Raw genomic sequence first — 14,677 nt, forward strand, 5'->3', positions numbered from 1 at the left:
CATTAAATCATTATGAATCGTTTATTTAATTAATTTTATTTTTTGCATATTATATTTTTATTCAGTTCACTGACAGTTTACGCATTGCTTGAACAAATCATAGTTGTTAGACATAAATACAACTAGTATGTTGTGGCCATCACGAAACTTTCTTCTATATTTTTCTTTTTTTTTGATCCCTCCCCCATGCTTGACAATATGCAATATTCCCAACAAAAACAAAATTACACATGCAAAAACTAGACGACCAATCCCAATGTCTGAATTATTGAAAAAGCAAAGCAATGAGCGAAAATTGAAAGTTATTTTAAAAGCCTTGCTTGAATTAATTACAAATATTTTATTTGTTAACAAACATAAGATGGCAACAGTTAAAAATTTTTAAATCATTGAGATAATATTTCCGATCATTTCCATACAATTAAAATCACGAGAAATATGCCAGACGACAATCTATTACGATTTATCTTTCTTATTGTTGCATTAATAAAGCTATTTTTATTCGCAAAAAAAAATTAAAAAAAAAAAAAAAATCAACACCTCTTGGAGCGATTGGCCGCCAAATTGAACCAAAGCCTGTTTACATATGGATTAAACATATATTCCAAATTTCAACCAGAACGTAGTATTACTTCTTGAGAAAGGGTACTCACAATGGAAAGAAAGAACGGGCGATTGCGCTACCCCCCTGTTTTAGCTGTTGACACTAAAATAAAAATCAACTCTTATATCCCACTAAGGGCTACTTGCCGATAAAATTTTTCTTTCATTCCGTTCATTATTTCTTGAGATACAGCAGTCACAATTGACGACAAAAAAAACGTTTTATAGCTCAACCCCCGTTTGAGTTATTGTCACCAAAATTGAATCAGCACCTGTTCCTGTTAATGGCAACATATGGACCAAATTTTGTTTGATTCCGCCAGTTACTTCCTGAGGAATAGCAAGCACGCGTAACTCAAAAAAAACGTCCCATTGCTCCACCCCCCTTATAGGAATTCGCGCCAAAAACCAATGGGCACAAGCTCACATAGGGGCACATATGTGTACCAAATTTCGTTCGATTTCATGCGGTAGTTTTTGCTGTAGAGCGGCCACAAAAAGCTGGTCACACACAGACGTGACACACACACATACACACAGACAGACATACATTTTCCAAAAATAGTCGAAATGGACCGAGGCCTTCGAGATAGGAAGGCCATCCAACTAGCAAATGACGTCATCGTTAGTCGATCCACAATGATATTGGGAAGTGAGCTCTTCGATTAGTATTTTGGTTTAATTAAACTATTTGGTTTATTTATTATTGTCTTCTATTATTTTAGTAGCATTAAAACTTCTACTTTTTCATTAGAAAATATAACTAGTATGTTGTGGCCATCACGAAACTTTCTTCTATATTTTTCTTTTTTTTTCTGATCCCTCCCCATGCTTGACGAGGAAGCAATATTCCCAACAAAAACAAAATTACACATGCAAAAACTTGACGACCATCCCAATGTCTGAATTATTTTAAAAGCAAAGCAAAAGAGCGAAAACTGAAAGTTATTTTAAAAGCCTTGCTTGAATGAATTACAAATATTTTATTTGTTAACAAACATAAGATGGCAACAGTTAAAAATTTTAAATCATTGAGATAATATTTCCTACCATTTCCATACAATTAAAATCACGAGAAATACGCAGACGACAATCTATTACGATTTATCTTTCTTATTGTTGCATTAATAAAAATATTTTTATTCGCAAAAAAAAAAAAAATCAACACCTCTTGGAGCGATTGGCGTCAAAATAGAACCAAAGCCTGTTTACATATGGATTCACATATATTCCAAATTTCAACCAGAACGTAGCATTACTTCTTGAGATAGGGCACTCAAAATGGAAAAAAAGAACGGGTGATTGCGCTACCCCCCTTTTTAGCTGTTGACACAAAAATAAAATCAGTTTTTATACCCACTAAGGGCTACTTGCCGATAAATTTTTCTTTCATTCCGTTCATTATTTCTTGAGATACAGCAGTCACAATTGACGACAAAAAACGTTCTATAGCTCAACCCCCGTTTGAGTTATTGACACCAAAATTGAATCAGCACCTGTTCCTGTTAGTACCAACATATGGACCAAATTTTGTTTGATTCCGCCAGTAACTTCCTGAGGAATAGCAAGCACGCGTAACTCGAAAAACGTCCCATTGCTCCACTCCCCTTGGAGGAATTCGCGCCAAAAACTAATGGGCACAAGTTCACATAGGGGCACATATGTGTACCAAATTTCGTTCGATTTCATGCGGTAGTTTTTGTTGTAGAGCGGCCACAAAAAACTGGTCACACACAGACGTGACACACATACATACACACACACACACATACATACACACATACAGACAGACAGACATTTTCCAAAAATAGTCGAAATGGACTCAGCACACCTCAAAACGTTCGAATCCGTCAAAATTCGAAATTCGAAAATTTGCACGAATCCAATACTTTCTTCTATATATTAGATATAGAAGAAAGTAAAAATCAAATCCTCCATATCTTGAAACCCGTCTTTCTCAAATTTTTTTGTCCGAACCCTTGACATTCGAGATAGACAGATTCAACTGTATTAGGAATTAACCTAAATGCAAAATTTTTTCCAGATCCGTGACCCCCAAGGTCACGCTATCTAGACTATAGTAGAGACAAACCTAACCTGGCAGCATTGAGAAGGCTACACAGATCCTAATCATAGTATTATAATGCTGCCAGGTTAGGTTTGCCCCAACTATAAACTGATTTCCATTACTGCAGAATGAGAATTGCAATGGCGTTTTTATTGAAATTTGAAGCATGGGTCTCTCAACAAATTTGCCATCCCGTGTCAGTACAACATAGGGAGAGAGGGTATTAATCCTACATTGTGAATGCATACTGCAAAGTAATAGTGAGAAAAGGGTAAAAAATATAATTTCAAAGGTAAAACCATTACTTTTCTGCAACTAAACTAACAACTTTGGGACCCAGTTGCAGCCCAACTGTGGCCCATACAGCGAAACTGCTTTAAGTGGCATCATCCGTAGTGCAAATTGACTTGTGGTAGGTGTGAAGCCAGTTAAAGCAGTTTCACTGTATTGTTCTCCTAGTACAGAAGTCCGAATTTCGTCCAGATCTGTGACTCTCAAGGTTGTGTAATGTTTTGTAGTAAATATATTTTGGTTCTTGGGGATTCTTGCGGTCCGACTGCAAAATGCACTAAATCTTATTTTCTGTTAAGAGAAATTGATTTTGTTTCTAATTTTATACATATTTTTTTTATTAAGTGTGTGCAATAGACAAAAGCCACTCATTCTCATTCATAATCAGGTCATAAAAACCTAAGCAAGTTTGAAAAATATTTTTCGACAGATTTCATGTTCACAGGCCCACAAACAAAAAGTACAAATACCAAGGGATTCAAGTGAGTTTCTAAGCAGTGGTTCTTAACCGGTGGTGCACAGAGGGGCATGTGGAGCTCTGTAAGGGGTACTCAACAAAGAGAATCAACTGTCTGACATCAAGGATTTCATGAATTTACCCCAATGGGGAGTGGGGTGCAAAAAAAATTGCACAGAAGGAGAGAAAAATCGCAGAAATTTTTTTTCCTGATGGAAAAAAAAATACGATTTTTCTTAGGACAATATGTTGTCACCTCAGAGCAACAGTAGGATATCTTAGTGTTATTCTTGGGATTAGATGTCTTAGTGCTTCTATGAGGCGAAGATGTTAAAAATATTCCTTCGACCCCCACCGCCAACAGCATCATTAAAGATCGTCTAAACATTGTTTTAGAACATAAATATATCAAACAAATTCTGGAAAGTCTCTGAACACCATCTCATTTTCTAATGTTACTAAAAATGACCAACAATAACGTTTTAAGGATTTCAATTTAGAAAATCCCCCCCCCCCCTTTGGAGAGGCCCTTTCAACTCTTCTCTAGACCCATCATTTGGGCAATCATGGGGGCCAATTGACATCCCCCTCTTTTATTTTAAAAAACATATGGTGTTGAGCAATTTGCATGTATTTTGAAGTTTTTTTCCTATAAAATACATTGAGTACATTGAGAAAAGATAAAATGGAGGGAGTGAAGACTTTCATTAATGAAACCAAGACCTCAAGTCAAGTGATAGATTTTAAAGTAAAGCATTGGAAGAAATCAGGTTTCTTTTGCTTGTTTCACACAAAACGTGGTGACCATTCGTCATTGTTGAGTCACGTGACTTGGGGTCTTTGGGTCATTTTGCTAAGCAAATGATTGGACTTGCTCCCTCCATTTAAATTCCTGCTCTAAGATTGAGTACATACACTTAGACCTGCCCCTTCCTGCAGAATTTTGAAATGCTAGTCTTGCTCCCCTTTCCCCAAACATTATCAAACCATCCAGAATTGCGTTTTAGGGCTAATTTTTAACATTTTCGGAGGATAACCCCCGCACTCCTTCTCCATTACATCATCTAAGATCAGTGATAATTGAATTTTTGGAAATTGTGTTGCAAAAAATTGTTGGGGAGTCTCTAAACACAATCATTTTCCATAACGGTTCCAAAAAGTCTACAATCGTGCTTTGGAGATTTAAATTTTAAAAATTTTCTGAGGGGAGAGCGCATTAAACTCCATCACCAAGATCATCTAGAATTGCATTTGTAGAGTTTGAGGGAAAAAAATCATGAGGAGAGCCCCGGGGGTAACATAGTTGAAGATCTCCTAAAATGGCGTTTTTGAAACTTCTGTTTCGAAAAATTGCTGGAAAGAACCCCTGGACACTATTTTTTTCCAAAACGTTACGAAAAATGGCCAACTATCGAGTTTTAAAGACTTCAAATTTTGGAGCATTTTTGAGAGGAATGCCCTCGAACCTCCCCTCCTGCTAATATCTGTAATATTGTCTATTACTGCTATTTCAGAGCTATAATTTCGGAAAAATTCCAGGGAAGGACCCCCATCGCTCCCCTTTTCTTTGAGAGCATTATTTCATATTGCTAATTCCTGTTTTTCTTAGCGTAGGACTGCAGATATACTAGATTGATAGATATATCATCAGGACTAAGAAGGTTTTCTGGTTATGGAGGCATTAAAAAAAGAAATTTTATTCTTTTTGAAAATTGTTTGAAAAATCGCAGATAAGTATGAAATACAAAACGTGAACTACTTCTGATAGAATGAAAATAGACCAACTAATAATATTGAAATCTTACCCAAGAATAACAGAAGCACTACACAAGTTCCAACTATCCGAAAAATGCGAGAAATAGAGTTTCTGATGCGCAAGTTTTTCAGATTGTTGAGTTGTTCGAGAGCAAAAAGCATTCTATATAATAAGATTACAAAAACCTAAAAAGCAAAATGTTTTCGTAATTATTTTAAAATAGAAGCAAAAATTTACAAAATTACTTTCGTGAAAATGGCCCTTTATGATAATCGCAGTTACAGCAAATCATTCTCATGTGCGATAACAAATTATATGTATGCCCGATCCAAAACTCCTTCAAAGCATTTTGTCTTCATGCTCTTCAAAATATTTATTTGCAACTTTTCTACCTTTGATTTAAAAAGAAATATTTAAAATCATGTTCGGTTTTTCAAGATATCCGGAAAACAGAAGTCCGGACTTTCCAATATATATATATATCACTCATTTGGAAGAAGAGTGCCACAATACAGAGAAATGAAATTTTACATGAGAAGCGTTAGAAGTTGAACTCTGCAGGCAATTTGCATTAAGAAAAGTAGTTTGTTGTGCTCTAAAGTGGTTAATATTCGAACCAAAAATCTGTCATTATTTTCCAAGGAAGATAACGCCCTTTGGAGGAAGGCCTTTAAGCGAAAAAAAGAAAATTTAAAATTTCGTATTGTGGCACTCTTCTTCCAAACGAGCGATATATACACGTGTGTGAAAAGGGGGGCGCCAAATTCATCCCTAGCCCGGATTTTTACTTTGCGATGACCCAAACTGTAACCTCTCCCCCCCCCCCCGAAACCATAGACTACTCCACTGCGTCGGCTACCTGCTTTAATTACCACTTCCAAGACGTTGAATAGGCGCCTCGTACAGTGGAGCAAGGAGGGCGATTGCCCCCTTACTTCCAAAAGTAAATTGGCTTTGTCCCCTCACTTATCGGAGTTAAAAATTAACGATATATGGATAAATGATTTTTTTACTGGTATATTGATTAACTTCACGAAAATAAAAACTAAAAATTCCAAATAAATAGACTTTTTTTATGCTATTTCTTAAGAATGGAACTATTATATGGAAGGGGGAGTCTACGGCTTCTTCATTTTTCATAGTTCACTAATCAGTAATGTGAAAACCAGGGTTGGCCGGATTGGACCCAATTGGGTTGGACCCAATGGGTTTTTTTGAAAAAACCCATTTAAAAAAACCCATTATTTAGCCCACTTTTGGGTTTTTTAAAATTTTCTGAGAACTTTTTTTTAAAAAATAATTAATTTAAATACTTTTACAATTTAAACTTCTTTTTTATTTCTTCTTCACAATAGGCAATGGACATAAAAAATGAATTTTGAACTTTAATAGTATTTCTTAACTCTTAAGGGCATTAAAAAATGCTTCAAAGATTTTAAATAAATATATTTAACTTTTTCCTTCAACTGGTCAATAAGGAACTCAAATTATCTTGACTAAGTCCTGTCACGTCAGATTTTCTCGGTATTTGCAGACTGTACAAAGGATACTACTTTAGCTAAAAGGCTCTCATGTGAATTATTTTCTGCAAACCAACACGTCACAAAACTCGAATAAACAAGGTATATTTTTTAGAAATTAACAGGTTTTACAAATGGTCGGACAGAAAACGGAATATTATGTACAGTATTTTCATTATCTTACGAAAAAGTTTAATATTTCTTACTCTGTACACAGAAATAGAGAAACAGGCAACATAAAATTCAAAGAAATGTCTTAATTAAACTGGAATTCAGTAAAAAGGGATTTAAACTACTTGAGGTTCTACAGCAGTTTTTCATAACAAAATGAAATACAATAAAGTAAAATACAAAAAAAAAAAAAAAATGTTGCAATAAAAAACGATAGATAATAAACAATAGATTTTATCACTGAAGAAGTAACTTTGCCTTAACTGTTGGTAATCATGGAAACTAAAAAAATCTGAAACTTCACCATTCTTGAATTTTCTTGTCTTTTATACTCTTCTTCAGAAAACGCTGAATTTTCCAGCTTTTTTTTCAAGACAATTTTTGTGCTTTGTCCATATACTTATGCTACAATATGCTACGAGTACCCCACCTTTCCCCTAAAAAAAGACAAAAAAACCCACATTTCTTTTAAAAAACCCAGCTTTAGTTGGGTTTTTTGGGTTTTATTTAAAAAAACCCAAAAAACCCTGGGTCCATGGGCTTTTTAAAAAAAACCCGGGTTTTTGCCAACCCTGGTGAAAACACAATAACATATAGCTCAAATACGAAAATCGAGGGGAAAAAAAATCAACTTTTGGCTTTTTTCTTATTCGGCAATTTTATCTGATGATTAAGCAAATTTAGAGACATAGTGCAATATAGCAAATTATTTTTTGTTTATTGACTTGTAGGCGAGCGCCAATAATGTTTGAGAACAAAAAAATTTAGAACAGGATGAAACCCATTGGAAAAGTAAGAAAATATAATAAAGTTAATAGGAAAAATAATTTACTGGCGATCTGAGTTCGGGGAGGAGGGGGGGGGGTTAAGGGGGGAGGGGGGAACGGTTTATCACGATTTCCGGCAAAACTACGAATCTTATCGAAAAAAAAATGACAAAGTTGTTGGTAATAACAAGAACTACAGCTTTTGTATTTGCACTTTTTTACATAACCTCAAAATTAATGCGAAAAATTCGAAAAACCAACTTTTTGTTTTTTATTTTTATCTCCTATAAAAAAAAAAACGATTTTTTTCACGAAACTTCGTGAAAAGTTACTTTTTTATGTCTCATATATACTGCATTTTTTTAATTTAAAATATTTATATATTTTTTATTTTTGACTTAATAAAAAAAGCATTGTGCTTTTCAATCGAAAAATCTCACGTCAAAATATCTGATTTTTTTAAACAATCGGAGCGTGTTTTTTTCGTTGGAATCTCTACTTTCTGTTGGTATAAAACAATGTATACAATACGTGAAATACACCGCCAGCTCAGTCATTTCCAGCCGAGGACTGCAGTTTCGTGCTTATTAGCACTCATCAGCCCGGCATAGGAAAGTGACTGAGCTGGAGATGGAAAACCTCTTAAGGAAGCCAAGAGTGCCAAACAAACTGGTAGCTAATATAGAATTAGCGCAAACCAGACGAGTGACCGAAACAATGGTTCGGTTCAACTCGAATTTTGAAGGCAAATCAGGTATATTCAGTAAGTTACCGCCTTGAGGTTTTCCATCTCCAGCTCAGTCACTTTCCTATGCCGGGCTGATGAGTGCTAATAAGCACGAAACTGCAGTCCTCGGCTGGAAATGACTGAGCTGGCGGTGTATTTCACGTATTTCTGCCTTAGCCCTGGCTATAGTGCGGTAACTTACTGAATATACCTGCCTTGCCTTCAAAATTCGAGTTGAACCGAACCATTGTTTCGGTCACTCGTCTGGTTTGCGCTAATTCTATTTTAGCTACCAGTTTGTTTGGCACTCTGCTTCCTTAAGAGGTTTTCCATCTCCAGCTCAGTCACTTTCCTATGCCGGGCTGAAGAGTGCTAATAAGCACGAAACTGCAGTCCTCGGCTGGAAATGACTGAGCTGGCGGTGTATTTCACGTATTTCTGCCTTAGCCCTGGCTATAGGGCGGTAACTTACTGAATGTATACAATAGTATAGGAAAATTCCGCAGAAAATGAAAAAACACGAAAAAGTTCGAATCGAAAAAAAAAATCATCATTACGTAAAATTTTAAGTTATTTATTAAAATTTACGTTTTAATTACTCAAAAAATTTAAGTTTCCATGATAAATTGCTAAATTAAAAAATTGAAATCCGTGGAACATAGAGATTGCAAAAAAAAGGCGAAATTAGTTAACAAAAGTCGACGTACAAGCATTATGGTAATGCGCTTTTACTGCTACTTCGAGTAAATCAGGCACATTTCTCAAACGAACTAAAATGTTTTCATCGAAATCATTCTGTGTGTTTTGTTTTTGAATATGCTGTAACTTGTTTTAGTCCAGGATCTGAAGGGGGTTGAGCATACATGGAAAGGCTGACGCAATATTATTTCTGATTATTGTTACAGGCACGATGGTGATTATGAAACCACATGTCGTCGCCCCCCTGGGTGGTCGACAAACCCGGGGGAGGGGGGAAAGCAGTGGAGGAACCGTTTTCTAAAACACTCATAACTCGCGAACTATTTGAGATAAAACACTGAAAAAAGTGGCAATCGACGCAACAAAACAAGTGCTTCATAAAAGCTAAATATAATTATGGACCTATCTTTGTTGGTTTCTGAGTAAAATTCCATTTTTCGCAAACAAGCAAAATTTTTGAATAAAATGCGCAAAACAAACTTTTTGACGAAAATAAATTCCGAATCAAAATTGTTTGATTTTTTTTTTCAAATAATGTCCAAAATATCATTATTCAGTTTGTTAAAAGCATTTAAGTACTGTTAACGCGTTGAAAAACAAAATGACAGTAGCAAGCTCGAACACGATTTGCATTATAGTTCAGGATCTGAAGGGGTATTTTGAGCATGCATGGAAGACCTGACGCAAAACTATTTCTGATTAATGTCACAGGCACTATAGTGAATATGAAACCACATGTCTTCGCCCCCCTGGATGGTCGACAACCCCGGAGGAGGGGGAAAGCAGTGGGGGGGAGCCGTTTGCTAAAACACTCATAACTCGCGAACTATTTGAAATAAAACACTGAAAAAAGTGGCAAAAGATGCAACAGAACAAGGGCTTGAAAAACCTAAATATGTTTATGGTCTTATCTTTGTTGGTTTTTAATTAAAACTCCTTTTTTAGCAGCCATGCAAAAATTTTGAATAAAATACAAAAAGCTTTTTTGTCGAAGATAAGTTCTATTTTAAAATTATTTAACCGTTTAGGGAATCAATAAAACCTGAAATTTCATTATTCAGTTTGTTTAAAACTACTTAATTATTACCAACGTGAGCGTTAAAAAACGAAATAGAAAATGCAAGCACTTGCCTAAGTTAGCGCATTGAACAAAACGGCAGTATGCTAAGGAGAAAAAAATAGCCTTGTTATCCTTATGACGAACTATTCATTCTTCAGTTTACAAACTTATTCTAATTGCAAAATATTTAACTATGGCTTTAATTTTGTTATATACTGCTTTAAATTTGAGAGGAACTAGGGAACCAGGCCCTGAGTAGTTTCAATTCAAATATAATTTTAATTTATTTCTATTAATTTGTGTTTTCAATTTGCAGAAAAGAATATTGCGGGTACTGTTTTGCGGATATTGCTTTTTATAATTTACTCAACAAAGAACAATGAAACAAGAAATAATATGTACTAAATCAATATAAAAAATGAGAAGCTTGAGCTTTTATGAAAACGAATATAAATATAAAATTATACACTAGAGTTCTAAGAAAACTAATCAAATAAAATTAGTAAAATAATGCGCATTAAAAAATAATTGTAGAATATCAATATGCATACATAAAGCATTAATATATCAAAAATTCTGAAAGCTGGATCATACTCTTTTTTGTTGACTTGTAATTGTTCTATTGAATCGTTCTCTTCCGAGTATTTTGTAGTTTATGGATTTTTGCTTTAGCCTTAAAAGCACAGTATTTACAGCAAGATGAATTATTAATAAAACAATTACAAGATTATTTACAGCTTTTGCCTTCGCAGGGTGGAATTAAACTATCTGGTAACACTGGCTGCATCATAAGGTGAGGGGCTTTATTGATTTATTTTCATTCAAGTGAAACCCAAACTTGGTTACATCTAAAGGCACTGCTAAGGTACAGGGGAATTGATTCAATAGTACAGTATTGAGCAATACTTCTTAGCACATGTTGGAAAGAATTGCAGGAGCATGGTAAAGAGCTGATATTATATTTATTTCTGATGGAAATGACAAGAAATTATTGTAATGTACTTTCCGGAACTTCTGGTTTTCAAGTTATGAAAACGACAGTGAGATGTACCGATCGTGTTTAAGGTCCACTCGTGTAGTTTGACAATTGGAGAGAAAATTTTATTATATTTTATTTGGAGACCTGCAAAATCTTTGCTACATTTGAAAGTAGTGTTTGGGACATTATGGACCAGAGTCATTCATTCCATCGATAACTTGAACTTTGTTCTTAAAATAGGGTGCTTCTTCCAGAGTTTTGCTGCAAGAAGTATCATTTTCAATTACATTCACGAAATCGGACCTCACGCTTTGCTTCAGTGAGCCATTCTGATCAACCTAACCTAGCATTGGGCTTATTATATGAGAATGATTTTTAGATGTACTAACATCACTTTTGAGCTAACGTTTCCCAGGTTAAATGTTTTTTTGGTTTTCTTTTGCTGTTTTGCAGTCGCTATTGAAGACATTGCCATTGCAGGACTTCTCTGGATAAGAGACTATTCACATTTTCTTGAACGTTCCACTGAAATTTTGATGCTGCTTATGTGGCAATAGCCTCGCTCACTATGTTTCATAACTCAGGTGTAAAATCTGCAAAAGGGTTCTCCGGATCATTTATCCTTTCCGTAATTACTTCGTACTTGCAAACTTGCATGTTTTAATTTTTAAAAAAGTCCCATTGTGACATATACTAAGCAGCTATAATGCGTTAAAGGTTAAGTAATTAAGTAATTACTTAACTGGGACATTGTTTTGATAATATTACGAAATAGAACCACCAAAACAGGAGAGCCACAAAATTTACTTTGGTTTACGTCGAGTCCTCAAGGTACATTCCGCAAACTTGTTTTTTTTTTTTTTTTCCTTTTGTGAATTACCTCAAATGCTTTTTGAGCTTGCTTTTATTTCACTTTTCAACGCTTTGATAATATTTAAGTAATTTTAAACAAACTGGATAATGATATTTCAGATTTTATTGGTTCCTTAAACAGTTAAATAATTTTGATAATTTGAAAAAAAAAATGCGTATTTTATTCAAATTTTTTGCTTGTTTGCGAAAAATAGAATTTTACTCAGAAGTTAACAAAGATATGATCATAGTCATATTTAGCTTTTATGAAGCCCTTGTTTTGTTGCGTCGATTGCCACTTTTTTCAGTGTTTTGTTTCAAATAGTTCGCGAGTTATGAGTGTTTTAGCAAACGGCTCCCCCCACAGCCTTCCCCCCCTCCCCCGGGGTTGTCGACCATCCAGGGGGGCGAAGACATGTGGTTTCATAATCACTATAGTGCCTGTGACATTAATCAGAAATAATTTTGCGTCAGGTCTTCCATGCATGCTCAAAATACCCCTTCAGATCCTGAACTATAATGCAAATCGTGTTCGAGCTTGCTACTGTCATTTTGTTTTTCAACGCGTTAACAGCACTTAAATGATTATAAGAAACTGAATAATGATATTTTGGACTTCATTTGAAAAAATAATCAAACGATTTTGATTTGAAATTTATTTTGGTCAAAAAAAATTTGTTTTGCGCATTTTATTCAAAAATTTTGCTTGTTTGCGAAAAATGGAATTTTACTCAGAAACCAACAAAGACAGGTCCATAATCATATTTAGCTTTTATGAAGCCCTTGTTTTGTTGCGTCGATATCCACTTTTTTCAGTGTTTTATCTCAAATAGTTCGCGAGTTATGAGTGTTTTAGAAAACGGCTCCTCCACTGCTTTCCCCCCTCCCCCGGGGTTGTCGACCACCCAGGGGGGCGACGACATGTGGTTTCATAATCACCATCGTGCCTGTAACTATAATCAGAAATAATATTGCGTCAGCCTTTCCATGCATGCTCAACCCCCTTCAGATCCCGGTCTATTTTGTGTTATCTCTTGTATTGTTATTTTAAATAGCTTCACATATTCAGTGTTCGGGTATATTAAAAAAAAAGAATGAAAAATTTTTTTTATTGAAAAACGACCATTTTTTTTTTCTGTATCATTCAGTTTTTCTTTAGGTTATGTTACGTTAGGCGTACTATTTATGAAAGAAAATAATAATACTTTTATTTTATAGCTGATCGATTCAAATTAAAATACACGTAGTATTGCCTTACTATGAAGATTCCATAAGTTTATTTTAAATAAGTAAATTCGTTACGATTTACTTTAAGTAACTAACCTGCACGTGTATGTTTATAAATGATGCTTTTCATTGCTTGAACGATCTTAGCAGCTGCTACGAAATAATCAGCAGGTAGTAAGGCCCAGACCTTTCTAGACCATTTGCCTCTTCTGTATGAAATATTTTCTGAAGGCTACATGTTCTATAGACCATTCAAGTAAAAAGTTATCCTCACATATAGAATAGCGAATATGACTGATCGACTAATGCTCTGACGTCACCATAAAGAGAGGTGTACACAATAAACACAAAAAGTTTGAGAATTTAACATCAGCTTTAATTCATCGAACTTGTCAACGTTAATATAATGATGAGACTGCAATAGGTACGTTTCGCACTTCAACACAGAGAAAATCAAAGGAGGGAAAATAAATAAATAAAGACGCTCTCACATTTAATTTCCAATCTCGTGGTTGCTTTTTTAAAAAAAAAAATTATTTCAAAAGAAAAATTAAGATTCGTCCAAAATAACAATACAAGAGATAACACAAAACAAATTACAGCATATTCAAAAACAAAACACACAGAATGCTTTCAATAAAAACATTATACAGTGACTCCCAAAAGTGTTCGTACTCCTACGACTTTCAATGGAATAGGTCCCTATGCATTGGTTAGAATTAATATTTCGGAATAGGTATTTAATTATAAGATCAATGATCTATTTTTAACAAAGCTACACGAAAATTTTCAATAAAATATAAAAACTTATTTTTTTAAAAATAAAAAACCAAAAAGTGCCGGAAATTTTATCTCACAAAAGTCTTTGTACACTTTGAAAAAATGTCGAAAAATTAGTAAATAATCTAACTTTTTAAAAAATTATCATTTAGTAGAATATCATGCAGTATCAACAACAGCTTTTAAACGTCTGGGAACATTTTCATTGTTTTTTCTTTCTTTATTTATGCATTTTCTGAGTAAGTGTTCAGCCGCACTTCGAGTCTTACTGTTTCTAGTTCGCTTTTCGATTCAATGATGTATTTTCGTAATCTAGCCACCAGAGCTCCAAATATGTTCCTTTAAGTTTAAATCTGGCGATTGAGGAGATATTTCTAAGTTTAAGGACAATTTTCGAGGCTCCAAACGCAAACGTGTACTTCTTATCCTTAGCTTGATAAAAAACAAAGTTGTTTCCGATTACCAAATTTTGGGCTAATAGTTTAAAATTGCTTTTTAAAATAGTTAAATGAACAGTATGATTCATTATTTCATCAAAAAATTCGAAATTTCCAAGTCCTGATGCTGTTATGCACCCTCACACAAGAACACCTTCACCGTCCTGATTAATTGATCCAACTAAGTTCTTAACATTAAATTCCTCATTTTTTTTTTTTTTCGATTGACAGTTACACAACAATTTAACCCAAAATATTGAATTTATTTTCATCTATAAGTAAG

Source organism: Uloborus diversus, chromosome 5, assembly GCF_026930045.1.
Source record: "Uloborus diversus isolate 005 chromosome 5, Udiv.v.3.1, whole genome shotgun sequence".
In the NCBI taxonomy this organism is placed as follows: Eukaryota; Metazoa; Arthropoda; class Arachnida; order Araneae; family Uloboridae; genus Uloborus; species Uloborus diversus.